General features: G+C 44.4%; 1 pseudogene; it reads left to right on the forward strand.

The window, feature by feature from the left end:
• The window catches only part of LOC120020652, a 43,230-nt pseudogene extending 22,091 nt beyond the window's left edge, over positions 1 to 21,139 (forward strand).
• Positions 21,140 to 21,508: the final 369 nt, after the last annotated feature.

The following is a 21,508-nucleotide window of genomic DNA, read 5'->3' on the forward strand; positions in this document are numbered from 1 at the left end:
GAGCTGAAAAAGTGATTAAGGACCACCAACAATTAAAGGCTGCGGCTGCAGAAGGTGTTTAAGAGTTCCTTGCCTATTTCCCCCTCTATAAAAGGGAAGTCGTTAGTTTACCAAAGACTGCAATTAGGAGTGGGCAAGCCTGCTTAGTGCTGGAGGGAAGGAGGAAAGAAAGAGGCTGCTGAGCCAAACTTTTTAAGATGAAGTCCCTTACTCTTCTTTTGTAAGGTTTCCCTTTTTGAATGTCTAGTGTCTGGCCATGATGAAAATGCAGCATGTCTTTTTTGTTTGTTTTCTTTCAGACGTACAGCTCATTGCAGAAGGTCCTGGTGGCCTTCGGGAGGAGGGTGTTGTTACCTGCTTTACAGGCACTTTGCCCTGGTCTCTGCAGACATGCAGGATGCAGCTCGGTTCTTCCAGTCAGGTGAGTCTAGACTAGATGATGCGCTCTGTGACCACTCAACCCTGCCCTGAGGCTGCCGGGCACCTCCACACCTTAGTGGCCTGTTTTTGCATGCTGGTTAGAGCAGTATTAGCGGCCTCAGTGTCGTGCCCAAATAATAAAGCCCTCAATATGGCCTCGTCTATCCCCAATTAATGTGACAGCATAGTTATGCTTAATTTGAAAGCATTGATTTAGTACCACTCTCTTTACTCTGACCAATGTTTTGATGGGAAATTGTGGTTTAATGCATTTCTGTTGGAAGGCAAAGCCTGCCTGGTAGCTGTGGGCTGCAGCTTCTCTGTTCAATGCTTTGGAGACTGACAGAAAGACTGCTTTACAGCCAACATACACCAAAATTCATACAGCACCACAAGCAGAGCAGAGCAGCCCGCATACAAGCAGAATATTTCCTGCTCAAAACAATGCACTGAATAAAGTATCTAGAGAAAGGCCTCTCATTCGTGCTGCAGTATAGCATATGTGTAAAAGAAACCTCTCCAACAGAGTTGTCTGTCTGATTCAACCTCTCCAAGCAGAAAGTGTGTTTTTGTTCCAAATGGACTCAAACTGTTGACTTTTTGATATTGCCCATCACAAAGTAATCTTTAAATCAAAGCCCCGCAGGTAGGTAGATGAAGGCTCTGCCGTGTCAACACATTTAGGATGTCTGTGGGGTGAGATGATCCAGTTTGTGATGATTTGAACGCTCGTCAATGTCTGCACATTAAAGGTTATTTTAAGCTCCAGATTAGAATTTTTCTGTGCCTCATTAGGTAAGGAGATGAGTTGATCAGATGACTGGGAGAATCCCACTTAGTCACCGTGAAGGAAGCCTCCTTGTACTAGACTACACTATCTACCTTAATTCTCTAGAAACAAACACACAACTTCACCTGTTATAATGGACCGTTTCACTCTCTCTCCTGACGCTGGACATTAGTTAATAAACAGTCACATACCCAGTTGTTTCTGTGCTGGAAAATGCAACCAAGCCTAACCGATGATATTAGTCTAAGCAGGCCAACAACAGCAAATGCGTCTCTTCATTTGAATGAGTTTCCCTCTGCAAGTTCAACAACATTTTGTTCAGGCTTGTAATTGTCTTTATTTCCGTGCAGCAGCATCAGGCGAGTGAGAGAGTGAGTGTGGGTAATAGGGCCCACGTTAATGAACTGTAAAACTCCAGTAATGCAGCCTGGCTGGTGTACGTCTGAGAGGGCGCCACACGTTTCCTCCCAGCATTACTGTGCACAGCTAATTCATTTGTCAGGGTAAGGCAAATGAAAATGTGTGCTCTAATGTGATGCACTTAATTTAAACGGCCGTGAAAGCAAACTTTGGTAGATATTAGGAAAACAAACTCATTAATGTCTTGGGGAGCGGCAGGTTAAGACCTTGAAAGAAATGTTATCCTGGGGGTAAATATTTGAACTGCCCTCTGCCAGGGCAGACTGGGATAAAAATTCAGCCCTGGCATTTCAGCCACAATGCGCGCGGTGTCTGTCTGTCACTGTGTCTGTCTGCCACTGTGTCTCACTGTGTCTGTCTGTCTACTTTTCCTTGTTCTCCTCTGTTGGTACTCTGTCTGTGTCAGTCACTCTGTCTGTCACTCCTAAGTGTTAATTGCTATTATATATAGAGCCAACATATTGAGGAACTGGCAGTACATCAACTCCACTACACTCACCTCTGAGCTGTCTCTGCTAAGCCTAGCATCCATTCCCACAGACCAGGGGATCACATTACCTCTGCTGGGCCCAGCATCCATTCCCACAGACCAGGGGATCACATTACCTCTGCTGGGCCCAGCATCCATTCCCACAGACCAGGGGATCACATTACCTCTGCTGGGCCCAGCATCCATTCCCACAGACCAGGGGATCACATTACCTCTGCTGGGCCCAGCATCCATTCCCACAGACCAGGGGATCACATTACCTCTGCTGGGCCCAGCATCCATTCCCACAGACCAGGGGATCACATTACCTCTGCTGGGCCCAGCATCCATTCCCACAGACCAGGGGATCACATTACCTCTGCTGGGCCCAGCATCCATTCCCACAGACCAGGGGATCACATTACCTCTGCTGGGCCCAGCATCCATTCCCACAGACCAGGGGATCACATTACCTCTGCTGGGCCCAGCATCCATTCCCACAGACCAGGGGATCACATTACCTCTGCTGGGCCCAGCAACATGCTAGTTGTGAATGAAGAAAGATGACTTGATAAATGCCTAAAAGATGAGCATTGGCTCATAATACCTTATGAAAGCCTAACTACTTATATTGCAAATATAAGTGCCTGGCTATCATACATGTCCCCCCTATCCTAACGGTTAATTATTATTACAAACGTGTGTGTGTCTCTCACTCGGTCTCTGTTTTTTCCCTACGTCCACTATACTTGACGACTGCAGCAGCAGCTGTCTGTGCTGCTGTGCCTATCATCACTGGGACCAGAAGACCAGGGAACCACACTGCCTGTGCTGGGCCCAGCAACCCCCTACCTGCGAGTTGATTGATATTTTGGCTCAGTATTATATATTACACACCGTTTGCTCACCATTTATTAATCATTACTCCCACATTTGTAAATGTTAGTAAGCTAGTTATTCACACTTGTGTATATATATATTTCCTTAAATATCCTGTGTTTGCTTCTGTGAGAAATTACACTGGTCACTCAAAGCATTTATAAAGTATTTATAAAATATAAATAGACTCACTTTAGGGACTGCAAAAAGACCTTACGAATGATTAGTAAATGGTTTATTAATGTGAGAGTAATGATTAATAAATGGTGAACATACAATTTATAAATGCCTTATGGTTTATTACGGATTCTTAAAGTGTTACCCATCCTAGTTGTAAAAGAATAAACACATATATTTGACAAAGAACAAAATCAATATTATAAATGCCTTATAGATGACCATTGGCTTACTGTATATAATACCTTATAACAGCCTAACTACATATTTCAAATTAGTGCATGTCAAGTGTTCCCTCCTGCCCACTTAGTGTTTAAATATTAGGCTACATATAATTCAATAGAGAGAGAAGGAGAAAGAGAGACTGACAGTTCCTTAATGGTTTGGCTATATAATATAGTCATTGGCTACATTAAGGAACAGTCAGTCTCTCTCTCCTTCACTCTCTCTGTTTTCTTCTATTGAATTTAGTATACAACATTCTGTGTTTGCCAAAGAATGAAGCCGGGACTAGTTTATGTGAATGGATTTACAGCTTTGTGCTTAGTTTGGCAGTTCTGCGCGTGTATGCATATCTTTCTGCCAAGAAGTGACGGACCTTTCAGCAAATTAAATAAGCTGGAGATAGGCGGGACTTTCCAGCCTTCAGTGGCGGTGGCTATGTAATGTAATCCGACACCAAAGTCACTTGTTACTTCAGCTCATAAACCCTGAAGAGACTGAGATTCAGAAGCGATTAAACATTGATCAAACAATGAAAATACACAGACAGTCCCCGAATTGACCATTATTGTAATACATGTGTTAAGTAAAAAATATTTGTGTTTAGTAAAAAGCACTGTATAAATGTCTAGTAGATGGCTATTGCCTTACCTACTGTATGTGTTATAAAAGCCAATCTCACTACTTGTTAGGCTATATTGCAAGTAGCCTAGTGTGTAAATGTTCCCCCAAATCCCCCTTCCCTAATTAGCCTATATTTCATACAATATACAACCAAAATATTAGGCCTATCTGTGTCAGTGTGCGTTAGTGAGTGTGTCCGTCTGTTTTCTTCCTACCTCGACTGCACCACAGCAGCTGATCTGTTATGTCTCACAGACAAAGTACATGGACCTGCAGAGCCAGAACATTTTGCAAATAAGTAGGTTCATTTCACACATCAAGCCTTTTCTGGTCTCCATTCCTTGTTTCTGTTTTGACTGAGTGACTGGCAGAGTCAGAGCGGTTCTCACACTCTTTGATGATGCGCGTTTAAATTGTAATGCGAATTTGCGCCACCTCAGCTCAGCCAATCAGGAAACTGGGCCGACCCATCTTGGGAGTGGGGCCGGCCGTTGCCCACTAGCCAGCCAAATCCTCAATATACACTGAGTGTACAAAACATTAAGGACCCCCACACCCCCCTTTTGCCCTCAGAAAAGCCTCAATTCGTCAGGGTATGGACTCTACAAGGTGTAGAAAGCGTCCCACAGGGACGAGGTGCAGACTCCAATGCTTCCCACGGTTGTCAAATTGGCTGGATGTCCTTTGGGTGGTGGACTATTCTTGATACACACGGTAAACTGTTGAGCATGAAAACCCCAGTAGCGTTGCAGTTCTTGACACAACTGGTGCGCCTGGCACCTACTACCATACCCCGTTCAAAGGCACTTAAATCTGTAGTCTTGCCCATTCACCCTCTGAATGGCACACATACACAATCCAGGTCTCAATTGTCTCAAGGCTTAAAAATCCTCCTCCCCTACCCTATACTCCCCTTTATCTACACTGATTGAAGTGGATTTAACAAGTGACATCAATAAGGGATCATAAGTTTCACCTGGATTTACCTGCTCAGTCTAAGTAATGGAAAGAGCAGATGTTCTTAATGTTTTGTACACTCAGTGTAGATTATGACAGAGAAAAGGTGCAAAGGTCATAGAAAAAACATGGCCATGGGCTGCCGGCTTTGTACATTATTTTTGTATTTATATATGGTTTTGGTCAATTTCGACCACCCAACCCAAATAACAAATAAAAGATGGTCCTTCTGGCAGCACGGACGCTTATTCTCAAGGAACTCATCCAGCTGCCTGCTAAGTGGCTGCAACCAATGGGCCGCCAGGCAGGGAGAGCTGGGTAGCGAGGGTTTAGCACGACTGCTGTCGTGTAGCTGACAGAAGGACCCACTGGAGTTGACTGTCGCGCTAGCCTATACTGAGCTGGAAATGTTCCGTAATTGCTGTTCCTCAGTGTAGCTAAACTCACATTTCTCTGTCATGTTTTTAATTGAGCCTTTTCCCTTGGCTTTTTAACATTTAGCTGAAATTTAGCAGTCACTCTATTTCAATATGGCACTAGAAAAGGTTGGAGTCTCCACTGGAGGATGAGCTCATATAGTAGGCTATGTATGCTGTTGTAGAAGTGCACACGACCCTACTAGTAGTTGAAACCATAAGTCTGCAGTTATCTTATACAGTATGTGCAGCTGTGTGTTGCCTATGCTCTCTTGTCACTTTGCCATGATGGATGTTAGGGGGCAGTGCCCCTGTGGCAGCTGTGTTGCTGTGCCCATGCACCTCCCTCCCAGGCCTGCCTGCCTGTCTGTCTGACCCGCTCCAGGGCTCAACCACTGGGCTCGCCACCAACATGATCAACTGGCTGAACTTGTCATCAGAGTGTAAAACAGACGAGTGCAGGATTCATTGTGTCGCACGGCTCTCTCCCTTCCAGGCGCTCTCCCTCCCAGGCTAGCTCTTCAGGCTGGAGAGAAAAGTAAAACCGTGAGTTTTGGAGCAGGGAGAGTAGAGCTGTGTCTCTGTACTCTGTGTCCTGGCCCTGGAGTTGGAAGCTGAGCTCTCTCTCTGCTCCCTCTGTAAGACAGCTCATAATCTAAATGAAAACTAAAATGTTTGTGTAAGGTTTTCCTCAGAGTGAGTGTTCTGTTTGTTTTGAAAAGAACAGAATGTCTCTGGTTACTGTGAGCCAATCCTGGAGGTGGATGCTGGACAGGAGGATTGTATCTAGACTTCAGTGCTCTGCAACAAGCCAATTGCGTCCCACCAAGGGGCTATTTATATGCCTGGGTTGAGAAAGGAGTTTTGTGGCAGCGAATGTAAAGGATCTAACTTGGCTCCCTCCAGGTGTGTGTCTTTTTGTAATGGTACACTTTGCGGGAAATCAGGCCAAATAAATGAGTTCCTAAACTGTTATGAAATGAACCGTTTTGATTATCTAGACCCACTTGAGTTGTCTTTCTGGACTAGATATAGTGGACCTGAAAGTTGATTAATTGCTCACTCTGTCATGAGTTGTCTGTTATAGTATGAACTTGCAATGCTCCCATGATCTCCCGTAGCCTGTTTAGCCTATAATTTGAAGAAAGGATGTGTGGAACAATGACAATGAGACTTTAAGCCTTTAGGAACCACAGTCTCTGCCAGCAACTCCCCTATTGTGTAATAATATACAGTAGCAGTCAAACGTTTGGGACACACCTACTCATTCAAGGGTTTTTCCTTATTTTTACTATTTTCTATTTTGTAGCATAATAGTGAAGAATATAAATATGAATATATTTGTCATTCTTCAAAGTAGCTACCCTTTGCATTGATGACAGCTTTGCACACTCTTGGCATTCTCTCAACCAGCTTCACCTGGAATGCTTTTCCAACAGTTTTGAAGGAGTTCCCACATATGCTGAGCACTTGTTGGCTTCTTTTCCTTGGTCCAACTCATCCCAAACCATCTCAATTGGGTTGAGGTCGGGTGATTGTGGAGGCCAGGTCATCTGATGCAGCACTCCATCACTCTCCTTCTTGGTCAAATAGCCCTTACACAGCCTGGAGGTGTGTTGGGTCATTGTCCTGTTGAAAAACAAATTATAGTTCCATTAAGTGCAAACCAGATGGGATGGTGTATCACTGCAGAATGCTGTGGTAGCCATGCTGGTTAAGTGTGCCTTGAATTCTAAATAAATTACCGACAGTGTCACCAGCAAAGCACCATCACACCTTCTCTATGCTTCACTGTGGCAACCACACATGCAGAGATTATCTGAGATTAACCCTACTAATGTTTGTGTACTAAAATATCCTTCTTTAAGCCTAGGCATTGGGCTTGAGATAGCTTATATGAGTTAGTTAAAGAAACTAAGTAACAAATATAATTAAGATGTCTTATCTACAGAATATGCTTATATGATTGAACTGTTGAAACTCTGTTATTAGAATGTCTCCTTTCGGACTCTGGTGTTGGCAGCTGCCCTTCCTCCCTCAAATGGGCCTCAGTAACCTTGGGTCCAGAGAGGGGAGAAGTCAGTCTTATCTTTCACATGTCCCTGTTGCTATGCAGAATATCAGCAAGGAGTATGGAAAAGGAGGTCAGAAGGAAACATTGTTTCCATATGTGAACTGTGTGTCTATTGCAAACCATGTGAAGGGATGTGAGTAATGGGGAACCAATCACTTGTCTCCTCAGTGTCTGTGTGTCAGTCACCTCCTAGGGGGAGACGGTTTCCACCTTGAACTAGGGGAGAGAACAAAGTAACAAATGTCCTAAGTTCTTAGTACTGAACAAAACAACAAGTTATTTGTATTTGGGGCCCAAGGTCTGGCACAAGATGTGTGGGGTTAGTGTTTGGAACCATTGTACGTCATATCTGAAGTTGCACCTATCCTGACATAGTATGTAACCCAGAAGTTAATTCCACTCAGTGGGCTCTCACTCCACCACCTGCGGGGTGGGGCGACGAGCCTCCTTGTTGTAACAAGTCTTTTAATAAAAGTAATACCTTGATTGATTATTCATTTAGCCTTTCCTCATTATTGATTAAGGGTAGAATTTCCACCACACTCATCAGACCAAAGGACAGATTTCCACCAGTCTGATGTCCGTTGCTCATGTTTCTTGGCCCAAGCAAGTCTCTTGTTCTTATTGGTGTCCTTTAGTAGTGGTTTCTTTGCAGCAATTTGACCATGAAGGCCTGATTCACACAGGTTCACACGTCTCCTCTGAACAGTTGATGTTAAGATGTGTCTGTTACTTGAACTCTGAAGCATTTATTTGGGCTGCAATCTGAGGTGCAGTTAACTCTAATTAACTTATCCTCTGCAGCAGAGACAACTCCGGGTCTTCCTTTCCTGTGGTGGTCCTCATGAGAGCCAGTTTCATCATAGCGCTTGATGGTTTTTACGACTGCACTTAAAGAAACTTTCAATGTTCTTGAAATTTTCTGGATTGACTGACCTTAATGTAATCATGGACTGTTGTTTCTCTTTGCTTATTTGAGCTGTTCTCGCCATAATATGGACTTGGTCTTTTACCAAATAGGGCTATCTTCTGTATACCACCCTTACCTTGTCACAACACAACTGATTGGCTCAAACGCATTAAGAAAAATAAATTCCAAAAATGTACTTTTAACAAGGCACACCTGTTAATTGAAATGAATTCCATGTGACTACCGCATGAAGCAGGTTGAGAGAATGCCAAGAGTGTGCAAAGCTGTCATCAAGGCAAAGGGTGGCTACTTTGAAGAATCTCAAATATAAAATATATTTTGATTTGTTTAATTTTTTGCTTACTACATGATTCCATGTGTTCTTTCTTAGTTTTGATGTCTTCACTATTATCCTTCAATGTAGAAAATAGTAAAAACAAACAAAAACCTTTGAATGAGTAGGTGTGTCCAAGCACACATATATATTACCATTCCTCACACGGCCATCGATTAACACTGTTTTTCTAGTCTTTCTGTTGTCCTTGTTCAGGGAAAGCATGCGTCCTGAAGTGCCTGTTGGATATTCACAAAGTCTTCCAGGAGAATGAGCCGGCCTACCTACTGAATGACCTCTACATCACAGACTACTGTGTCTTGATTCAGAGGGTCAAGTAAGTCCACCCCCCCTCCCTCAGCAAGAAAATTACCTCCCAGGGCCAAGGAAAGTGGCTCCCAGCTCCCATGATGCGGATTAGTCATTTGTCACAGCACGGCCACTTGACGGACAGAGCTATTGTGAGATGCAATCTACCTGTATCCGTGTTCCTGTGTCAAAGGTGCTGTTGGCGAGTGTGTGGTCTGTACAGTCTCCCTCCGTGCTGCAGTGGAGTCCCAGTAGATCATACTGAGACTGAGGCCTCTCTCAGTGACAGTACTAGGATGAGAAGAAGCAGATTGACAGTGCACTGTGTAGTACAAGATCTGTGCTTGTATGTTAACTCAAGAAAGATCTTTGTAGTTTCTTCCTTAATTGATGTAGAATGCACGGCTCTCTCCTCACCCTTGTACATATTTTACAAGCACATCATTCCATAATGAGCTCTGTTTTACTCTTGGCGAGGGTTTAGCCAGGTGGTGTGCTCGTCTGTAAAATAACAGTGAAATGTGCTCCTGACGTTGTAGGCCCCTCGTCCAGATGCAGACAGCCGGGAGTTTACTGGAGCTTTCTCTGGTTCAAATGTTGCCAACGATGTCCCATTCTCTCTGGAAAAGAAAATACCTCGACGGCCAATTAATAATAAATCAATGGTGGAGATTAGAGTTGGAGTCCGTTTCGATCTGTCTGTTACACTGCAGCAGACAGGGAAAAGAGAGTACAGAGAGAGTTTGGTCCTGAGCTCTCTCGCACTCTCTCTCTCTCGCTCTCTCTCTCTCTCGCTCTCGCTAGCTCTCAGAGCGTATGCTTGGAGCAGCTCTGTCAAGCCACTGGAAAACTCAATCAGTCTCACCTCAGTCAGAGTCAAGGAGATGAAACGACAGAAAGGCGTTTGAGTGCTTTCCCATCCGCCTCCCTCTCCTCTCCCCCGCTGTGCATCGGCGCTAAATGTCAGCTTGACCTAACAACACATTGCAACCCTGCATCGATCATTAAATGGATTAGTCCTCGTGCTTGCCGCATTGACCTGTGATTGAATTGTTACATTTCCCTTTTCCGGTAAAAATTTTCAGGTAATTAACAAAGCAAAGCTTTTTTGTCTTTCTGCCCTGAGACCTGGCTCATTTCAGCTGTGGTGTCAGCAGAGACCGACACAGTGAGAGTAGAGACAGCCAGAGAGCGGCTGAGTCCAGACTGAGGTATTAACCCTCCTGTTGTAGCGGTTGCCTCAGGGCACCTGGCTCGAAAATCTCCATAGCCCAGGCATTCCATTCCATTGTCTTGCTGCCAATCTATTCCCAGGTAGACATTTCATAACTGTTCTACATTGTTGTGCCTCAGACTGCATTTCATTCCTTTCTGAATGTGGAATTAAATAGCGCAGTCCACTTGCCATGCAAAGCAGCAGCGAGAGGAGAGCTGTCTGTTCTTTAGGCAGGCAGGCAGGCCTCGAGCAGCAACCAGCTGTGGTTTGCATGCCATAGACAGCGCTCTGTTATCACATATGGTTAGTTGTGACAGCCCTTTGTCCCAGTGACAGGTTTGATGACAGATTGTATAAGCATTGTTCTACTCCTCACGGTTAGATATTCCCCCGTGAAGGATTTGTCATTCCTGTTAAGTGAGTTGTCTTTCTTTCTCTGTGATTCCGGTGGTAAGATGAGATGAGCTGTAATCCCCTGTATCTTGTCAGTCCTCCCCACAGTCGACTCCCAGACACGATCAGCCGTTCATGATGGACATAGTGATTAATGAATGCGTTGCTCAGTGGGTTGATTCATACTGTCTGTCTCTCTGGGCTGTCCCACATGCGTTCATGCTCTTAAAGTCCCTCCGACAGCAGAGACATCGGCCTCAAATTTACAGTATCGTAAAAACTTCAGTGATTTAGACCAGTGAAACTCTCTCGTTCCACAAACTCACACACAGACAAACAAGTGGGCAGTCCACTCTCAGATCAGTAGTATCAGGGTGGAGAAAATCATTCTAACACCATTTCGTATTTGTCCTGATAAAAGGTGTTTAAAGTGGATAATTAATGTTGCTTACAACATATTCTATATTACAGAGGGACATTCTTTGAATTGTCAGATACATTGAACATTTCCTCCAATGATCAGCCACTAACAAATTAAAGCACCTCTTTACCATTTGTTTCACTGGTTTGTTTTGATGATCCTCTGATGCCCAACTCCTGCAGTGTTGTTAGACTGAAATGAAAACCTAGTCCTCATTATGTATCTGTTCTCTCATCAAAAGGCTTGGAAGGATTCCAATGTAGATTGACTGAGGCCAGTCTACCAAAGCCCATAGGATCAGTGTTGTGCTACTGTACCTCAGTTAAATCAGCAGGGCTCTAACTTCCCCTTGCTCTTTCAGCATTCGCACATTCCTCCCCCTCTTTACCCACTGTCTGCCGCACAATCAATTAATTGGGTCAATTAAATCCTAGAGCAAAAACCATGGCAACCTGTGGGTGTCTAGCTCAAGGGCTCGCTAGTCTAGGAGGAGAAAGTGAGGATCTTTCTCTCCCTTTAGTCTCTCTCTCTCTCTCTCTCTGTCTTTGTCTCTCTCTCGCTGCCGTCCATTCAGCCTCTACACACATTGTGTGTATGACAATGCCCAGAGGAGAGCTCTCTTCTCCACAGCCCCAGGAGGCCCTTGGGGGACAACCAGCTGCTGCTAGAACCAGACTGACCACCCCAAGCCACTGGGTTAAGGGGGGTTCAGTGGGCCAGTCAAGCCACGGCCAGACGCCTGGGGAATGTAATTGTATGTTGTCAGCAGTGGTTTCTCTATGATTTTTTTCAGCGAGTCTCTACAGAAATATATATATACAGTACCAGTCAAAAGTTTGGACACCTACTTATTCAAGGGTTTTTCTTTATTTTTACTATTTGATAATAGTGAAGACATCAAAACTATGAAATAACACATATGGAATCATGTAGTAACCAAAAAAGTGTTAAACAAATCAAAATATATTTGAGATTTGAGATTCTTCAAAGTAGCCACCCTTTTCCTTGACAGCTTTGCACACTCTTGGAATTCTCTCAAACAGCTTCATGAGGAATGCTTTTCCAACAGTCTTGAAAGAGTTCCCACATATGTTGAGCACTTGATGGCTGCTTTTCCTTCACTCTGCGGTCCAACTCGTCCCAAACCATCTCAATTGGGTTGAGGTCGGGTGATTGTGGAGGCCAGGTCATCTGATGCATCACTCCATCACTCTCCTTCTTGGTCAAATAGACCTTACACAGCCTTACACTGTTGGGTCATTGTCCTGTTGAAAAACAAATGATAGTCCAGACCAGATGGGATGGCGTTTCGCTGCAGAATGCTGTGGTAGCCATGCTGGTTAAGTATGCCTTGAATTCTAAGTAAATCAACGACAGTGTCACCAGCAAAGCATCCCCACACCATCACACTTCCTCCTCCATGATTCACTGTGGGAACCACACATGCGGAGATCATCCGTTCACCTACTCTGCGTCTCACAAAGAAATGGCTGTTGGAACCAAAAATCTCAAATATGATCTCATCAGACCAAAGGACAGATTTCCACCGGTCTAATGTCCATTACTCGTGTTTCTTGGCCCAAGCAAGTCTCTTCTTCTTATTGGTGTCCTTTAGTAGTGGTTTCTTTGCAGCAATTCGACCATGAAGGCCTGATTCACGTAGTCTCCTCTGTACAAGATGGTGCCTAAGAACATGGCTGACGTTTTACAGTCTCCCAACGAAGGGGGCTATTTTGTTTTTTGGCGTTTTGTGTAACTTCTTTTTTAACACTTATTTTGTACATAATGTTGCTGCTATCGTCTCTTTTGACCAAAAATGACTTCAGAACAGCGATTACTCACCGCGGACTGGAAGAAACTTTTTCCTTAAACGAGTCAGACGAAAAGGATATATCATGCCTTCACTGGAACAGGCCCAGATCTCTGTAAATTGCTTGACGACGCAGGAAAAGGGGCCGCAGATCGTCTTCTGAGAATCCGTAGGCGAGCGAGTAAACTCCCACTGTCATCCATTGTTCTTGCTAATGTGCAATCATTGGAAAATTTAATTGATGACCTACGATTAAGATTATCCTACCAACGGGACATTAAAAACTGTAATATCTTATGCTTCACCGAGACGTGGCTGAACAACGATATGGATAATATAGAGCTGGCAGGATTTTCCATGCACCGGCAGGACAGAGAAGCTACGTCTGGTAAGACGAGGGGTGTGGGTGTGTGTCAATAACAGCTGGTGCACGATGTCTAATATTAAAGAAGTCTCAAGGTATTGCTCGCCTGAGGTAGAGTACCTTATGATGAGCTGTAGACCATATTATTCGTAGCCATCTATTTACCACCACAGAACGAAGCTGGCACCAAGAACGCTCTCAACCAACTCTATAAGGCCATAAGCAAAGAAGAAAATGCTCACCCAGAAGCAGTGGCCGGAGATTTTAATGCAGGCAAACTTAAATCCGTTTTACCAAATTTTTACCAGCATGTCACGTGCAACCAGAGGGAAGAAAATCCAAGACCACCTTTTCTCCACACACAGAGATGCATACAAAGCTCTCCTCCGCCCTCCATTTGGCAAATCTGACCATAATTATATCCCCCTGATTCCTGCTTACAAGCAAAAACGAAAGCAGGAAGTACCAGTGACTCGCTCAATACGGAAGTGGTCAGATGACGCGGATGCTACACTACAGGACTGTTTTGCTAGCACAGACTGGAATATGTTCCGGGATTCATCCAATGGCATTGAGGAGTACACCACCTCAGACTTCGGGTTCATCAATAAGTGCATCGACAACGTCGTCCCCACAGTGACCTTACGTACATATCCCAACCAGAAGCCATGGATTACAGGCAACATCCATATTGAGCTAAAGGCTAGAGCTGCCTCTTTCAAGGAGTGCGAGACTAATCTAGACGCTTATAAGAAATCCCGCTATGCCCTCAGAAAAAACATCATGCAAGCAAAGCGTCAATACAGGATTAAGATTGAATCCTGCTACACCGGCTCTGATACTCATCGGATGTGGTAGGGCTTGAAAACTATTACGAACTACAAAGGGAAACCCAGACTCAAGCTGCCCAGTGACTCAAGCCTACCAGACGAGCTAAATGCCTTTTATGCTCGCATCGAGGCAAGCAACACTGAAGCATGCACGAGAGCATCAGCTGTTCTGGATAACTCTGTGATCACACTCTCGGTAGCCGATGTGAACAAAACCTTTAAACAGGTCAACTTTCACAAAGCTTTTGGGCCAGACGGATTACCAGGACTTGTACTCAAAGCATGTGCGGACCAACTGTCAAGTGTCTTCACTGACATGTTCAACCCCTCCCTGACCGAGTCTGTAATACCTACATGTTTCAAGCAGACCACCATAGTCCCTGTGCCCAAGGAAGAGAAGATAACCTGCCTAAATGATTACTGTCCCGTAGCACTCACGTCGGTAGCCATGAAGTGCTTTGAAAGGCTGGTCATGGGTCACATCAACAGCATCCTCCCTGACACCCTAGATCGACTCCAATTCACATACCGCCCCAACAGATCCACAGATGACGCAATCTCAATCTCGCTCCACACTGCCCTTTCCCATGTGGACAAAAGGAACACCTCTATGAGAATGCTGTTCATTGACAACAGATCAGCGTTCAACACCATAGTGCCCGCAAAGCTCATCACTAAGCTAAGGACTCTGGAACTAACACCTCCCTCTGCAACTGAATCCTGGACTTCCTGGCAGTGTGGTGAGCAAGACAAAGGATGTGAGCAAGACAAAGGACCTGATCGTGGACTACAGGAAAAGGCGGGCCGAACAGGCCCCCATTAACATCGACGGGGCTGTAGTGGAGCGGGTTGAGAGTTTCAAGTTCCTTGGTGTCCACATCACCAATGAACTATCATGGTCCAAACACACCAAGACAGTCGTGAAGAAAGCATGACAAATCCCTTTCCCCATCAGGAGACTGAAAAGATTTGGCATGGGTCCCCAGATCCCCAAAAGGTTCTACAACTGCACCATCAACGCCTGGTATGGCAACTGCTCGGCATCTGACCATAAGGCGCTACAGAGGGTAGTGCATATGGCCCAGTACATCACTGGGGCGAAGCTTCCTGCCATCCAGGACCTATATAATAGGCAATGTCAGAGGAAAGCCCATAAAATTGTCAGAGACTCCAGTCACCCAAGTCATAGACTGTTCTCTCTGCTACCGCACGGGGAGCGCTACCGGAGCTCCAAGTCTAGGACCAAAAGGCCCCTCAACAGCTTCTACCCCGAAGCCATTAATTAGACTGCTAAACAATTAATAAAATCGCCACTGGACTATTTACATTGCCCCCCCCTCCCTTTTGTAGACTGCTGCTACTCGTTTATTATCTATGCATAGTCTTCACCCCTACCTACATGTACAAATTACCTCAACTAACCTGTACCCCCGCACACTGACTCGGTACCGGTACCCCCTGTATATGGCCTCGTTATTCTTATTGTGTTACTTTTTATTATAATTTTTTACTTAAGTCTATTTGGAAAATATTTAGTTAACTCTTCTTGAACTGCACTGTTGGTTAAGGGCTTGTAAGTAAGCATTTCACGGTAAAAACTAGTTGTTGTATTCGGCGCATGTGACAAAGTTTGATTTGATGTTGAGATGTATCTGTTACTTGAACTATGTGAAGCGTTTATTTGGGCTGCAATTTCTGAGGCTGGTAACTCTAATGAACTTATCCTTTGCAGCAGAGGTAACTCTGGGTCTTCCTTTCCTGTGGCGGTCATGAGAGCCAGTTTCATCATAGCATTTGATGGTTTTTGAGACTGCACTTGAAGAAACGTTCAAAGTTCTTGAAATTTTCCGTATTGACTGACTTTCATGTCTTAAAGTAATGATGGACTGTCATTTCTCTTTGCTTATTTGAGCTGTTCTCGCCATAATATGGACTTGGTCTTTTACCAAATAGGGCTATCTTCTGTATACCACCCTTACCTTGTCACAACACAACTGATTGGCTCAAATGCATTAAGAAGGAAAGAAATTCCACAAATTAAGGCAAGGCACACCTGTTAATTCAAATGCATGCCAGGTTACTACCTCGTGAAGCTGGTTGAGAGAATGCCAAGAGTGCAAAGCTGTCATCAATGCAAAGGGTAAAATATATTTTGATTTGTTTAACACTTTTTTGGTTACTACATGATTCCATGTGTTATTTCATAGTTTTGATGTCTTCACCGTTATTCTACAATGTAGAAAATAGTAAAAAATAAAGAAAAGCCCTTGAATGAGTAGGTGTGTCCAAACTTTTGACTGGTACTGTACATAATTGGGTCAGTTTTAAAATTTGCAGCAGTGGCAAGAATTTACACTGTGGTGCCCAGTGGGAGGTTAGTTTAGAAATGTTAAATTGCTCTTGAGTAATTCCTAGAAATGTGTCTCTTGTTAAATTCGGAAGCTAGCTAATTGGAGGGCTTTGGCCACATTGACAATTATTTTCATGAAATGGTAGAAATGTTGGAAATGGAATACAGGTGAGCTTTATTTTCTCTTTGCAGATTTTTGGTTGTACTACTTTCCATGATGCAGCTAGTGTGACAGTCACTCTCTGGATATGTACTGTAACTACACTACAGACATGTCTCTGTCAGGAGCTTGTCCTGTCCTGGGCCTTGTCTGTGAGGTAGTAGATAGATATTGTATCTAGTCTGTCTGATTTGAGCCCTCCCCACCACAGAGACAGCAGATCCTCTCTGTGTCCCGCTGGGCTAAACAAAGCCAAGACTGTCTCACAGCTAACAGGGATAAGTACTTCAGATTTCCTCTCTGCATGACGTCCAGCTTTTGTGTACTTACACAGGAAGCCCGACACACAGAGGGAGAGAGAAACACTGATGGTGCTGTTGCATCAATGGTATACTAATAATGTATGAGGGAACTTCCTCTCCTTGAGTCCTCGTTTTGAATAGGAGTTAGGTAAACAACAAACTCTACAACTAGCTTCTACCAACTCTCTTCATGTTGCACATCAACTAATTGACTCTCTATACAGTTCCTTACTATACAGCACTCTAAGATTACAATCCCTACTGTGAATGTGATGACTGTCCTGTGAGAGGGGTGTTGTGAGATCAGTGACTGTCAACAGTCCTGTGAGAGGGATGTTATGAGATCAGTGTGGAGGTAAAGGTGGGCAGCATAGCAGGGTACCAACACATGGCTGGAGGGAAGTGACTGACTGTGTAACCCACCTGATAGGACTCCAAACACCTCGTTATACAGCATAATGCCTCTGACACAGGTCTTCAGTGTTACTCACACTCCTTCACACACTCCATCAAACTCAGGAAGTCAGGAAATCCAAGCCTAAGGAGACTGAGTAGGGACATGTGTTGAATGTTTTATGACGTCATTGAACATGAGGCCGATGAAAGAAATGCATGTCTGTAATTGCCTCAGTCTAGCTGTCCTTCTCCCTACCACCCTGTTCCCGTCCTCATCCAATAACTTTTGTGTCTGATAGATGGAAGAATGTTTTTCTCTACAGAAGTTTTCCAACCTTAAAAAGCCGCCCTTCCTCAGTTAATAAGGGCAACCCACAACAGTGGTTTAGTAATGACTGAACTGTGTACAACATTATTCCCTCTCTCCAAAAGCAGCCTTTGTATTCACCGCAAGCCGGGCTTTTCCCACCGCAGCACAGAGTGAGGGAGGGAGGCGAGAAAACAAGCACAGAGCCTACAATGTTAACTCAATAATGACTTCCCACAGGGGGAAAAGATCACAGGAGGAGGGGGGGGGGTAAAAGAGGGGGGTGCTGCTTTGAAGTGGCAGTGCTATAGGAGGCTCTCCAGCCAGAACCAGTCAGCCAGCCTGCTCTACTCCAGGAAGGGCTTTTATAGACCCATCGTCTACAGTCTCCATGTGGGGTCTGACTCTCTGCACACACTGGTGGGGGTGTTATTATGGGTCATATGCATGCCTAACCATCCGTTACTCACTGTCAGAGTAATTGTTCTCCTTCAATTCCTTGTTTTTTTTGTAGGACTTGAGTCATGGGTCAGTCATGTTTTCTTTGTCCTTTCTCCATACTCTTACACTCATTTCCTGAATGGACATTTTGTTTAATTTGATATAGCACCACCACTAGCTATAAGATCTGTTAACACAGTCTCTTCCGAGGTCCTAAATGAGTACACATCCCTCCATGTTTGCTGTGTAAATGGTTTCCTCCCCGGAGTGGGAGATCATTAAGCTTTTGCGGTTATAAGGAGCTGTCTTGGCTCTCAGCGGTGGGTTAATTGGGCTGAGGAGGGCAGCAGGGGCCTCAGTGTGGCCGAGGTGTAAGGAGCTCAATGGCTGTGGAGAACTGCAGGCTCGTCCTTTATCTCGCCCTGAATGGAGCGGGAGGCTGACCCGCGGGAGGCTGGCCCGCTGGACATCGACCTGCAGAAGGCCGACCCGCAGAAGGTCAGCTATTAATCACCACGGCTGCACTGTGGAAAAATAGCTGCCACTTGAGTTTTGGCAACATCCTGCGCTGGTTTAGCTTCAAGAATAATGTATAAGGCCCGGGACTCCCAATTCCCCAGTGGCTTTACATTATGGGTGTTGGAGGAGACCTTTTATTAGGGATAAAACTACTCTTTTATAGAAATCCAATGTTATGTGGATGCTCTCCTTGGGATAGAAGATGCATGATATCAACATGCTTCAATGTGCTAGTTGACGAGTCCATTCTCTCTACATTTGCATCTATCTATTCAAAGGAGTCTGAATTTGACTTTTTTGACCCAACATTTATTGACACAGTAAATGCTGGTTGTGTGCCAGGTGTCTATTTGACCATTCTCAAGGTTACTTGACACGTTTACTCTATCCAACCCTTGAATTTATTATTGCCGTGTTCTATAGCTTGTTGGTCTCCTTTTTATTCTGCAGTCGGAAAGTTGACTTTGGTATAGAATGTGAATATAGATGGCAAAAAACATTTAGAATATAAATTATTTATTGTATTATTATTAGAAGTACCTCTTAATATACAATATAACTGCCAAAATAATTCTAACACAGGGATACAAAGTATATTGAAAGCAGGTGCTTCCACACAGGTGTGGTTCCTGATTTAATTAAGCAATTAACATCCCATAATGCTTAGGGCAGGGCATTATTTTGGCTACCATGGCTATGCCCCCATAGGATGACAATTCCCCCATCCACAGGGCTTAAGTGGTTTGATGAGCATGAAAATGATGTAAACCATATGCAATGGCCGTCTGTCACCAGATCGCAACCCAATTGAACACTTATGGGAGATTCTGGAGTGGCGCCTGAGTGTTTTCCACCACCATCAACAAAATACCAAATTACGTAATTTCTTGTGGAAGAATGGTGCTGCATCCCTCCATTAGAGTTCCAGACAATTGAAATATCTATGCCATGGTGCATTGAAGCTGTTATGGCTTGTGGTGGTCCAACACCCTATTAAGACACTTTGTTGGTGTTTCCTTTATTTTGGCAGTTACCTGTATATAATATAGATGCTAATGGGAGTCTCTCCTCATGACAAGCAGCATTCTTTACAGAATACCAACATCATCACTAAAAGCAATCCCTGCTGGCCATTGAGATATTAAAAATGTCTCTTTGATGTACCAGAATGGGAATTACTGAAACACAAGAACAAGATGTCTTCATCAGTTTTTCTGGTGTTTGGAAAAATAAACATTCTGCTCCTATCTAGATGAAAAATCCACTGTCGGAATACAGAATGGGTCTTGACAGATTCTTCAGAATGCCTTACTCTTATCCCTCCAGAAGTCAGAGTGCAGTAGCTCCATGCAGTACCAGCAGCAGCAGCTTTTTGTATTGTGTCAGTCTGTCTGTGTGGGGGTGGGGGGAAGGAGATGGCAGTGCTGGATGGAGTCCTGTAAACTCTGTAATCCTCCTCGCTCTCTTATCACCTCCCACAGGGAGACCTTCAGGCGGAGACTCAGGGTGCAGAACCTGCATATCAGACACACTCATCTTCCTACATGATTATTAAACATTATTTCAATATTTCATTGAGCTCAGGCCTCAGTGAATTGCTGTCTACTTAGCATTCAGATGAGGCTGGGATTTGGGTAATGGATATTAGATTTGTAGATTGAGATCTCGTTGCTGTGTTTTTTGTAGGAAATGCAGTCAGACATACAGCATTAGTCATAATACCCACAACTCAGTGTTGGAAAAGCAGCTCTTCAAATGGTTTCAGTTGGGGTTTTGGGATTTCTAAATATTTGAATAAGACAAACTGATCCATCTTTGATGTACTTGCCTGACTGTCTCATCCCGTCCTCTCTCTCTTTGTCATGTCCAGGAAGGTGACCCCTCTGGCTGATCCCCTACAGAAAATGTCCCAAAGGAAAATTGACCTGGAGCTGGAGTTGGAGGTTCTGGAAACTGTGGTGCTGGTAGAGGAAGAGGAGAAAGGCTCCAGTAGAACTCCCCAGTCACACAGCAGAGAGGAGTCTGACAGAACCCAAGAGCGTGACTGTGCTGACAGAGGGGGGAAGAGGAGGAGAGTGTGCCGAGGCCAGCCTCCTCCAGCTTGCCTCCCCCCTACTCTCCCAGGAGTCCTGTGCTGCTCTCATGTCAGCCGAGAGGAAGACCAGTGCCCTCCCCTCTGCTGCTGACAGCCCCAGCAAGCTGATCCAGGAGCTGGGAGAGAGGGCAAAGGAGGGGCTGTGGATCTCTGCACAGCCTATGGGCAGCAGGCATTCCAGGAGCAGAACACAGGGAGAGGCGGAGAGAGACTGTTCACAGCCTGCTACAGTCACAGTCAATACTGCTACTGCCACAGCTACTAACCGCACAGGGACATTCCTAGAGCAGTGTCCTTGCAGAAACCCGCTGCTGATCATCAAACCAGATACTGGTGGTGATCTTGATGAGGATGATATCGATGATGATCATTAGATGGGCGTCGCGGAGAATATGCCATAATTACCTCTATGTACTGTACATGAATGACAGCTTGTTTGCATTCAATCAATGATGACTTCTCTAAAGCTGGGACCGAGAGACTGAAGAACAGCTTCTATCGCAAGGCCATCAAACTGCTAAACAGCAATCACTAACTCAGAGAGGCTGCTGCCTACATGGAGACCCAATCACTGGTAACTTTAACAAATGGATCACTAGTCACTTTAAACAATGACACTGTAATAATGTTTACATATCTTACATTACTTACATCATATGTATATACTGTATATTATACCATCTATTACACCTTGCCTATGCTGCTCGGCCATCGCTCCTCCATATATTTATATGTACATATCCTCATTCACCCCTTTTAGATTTGTGTGTATTAGGCAGTTGTAGGGGAATTGTTAGATTACTTGTTAGATATTACTGCACTGTCTGAACCAGAAGCACAAGCATTTCACTACACTCGCATTAACATCTGCTAACCATGTGTATGTGACCATTAACATCTGCT

The sequence above is a fragment of the Salvelinus namaycush genome, chromosome 2 (assembly GCF_016432855.1).
Source record: "Salvelinus namaycush isolate Seneca chromosome 2, SaNama_1.0, whole genome shotgun sequence".
Classification (NCBI taxonomy): domain Eukaryota; kingdom Metazoa; phylum Chordata; class Actinopteri; order Salmoniformes; family Salmonidae; genus Salvelinus; species Salvelinus namaycush.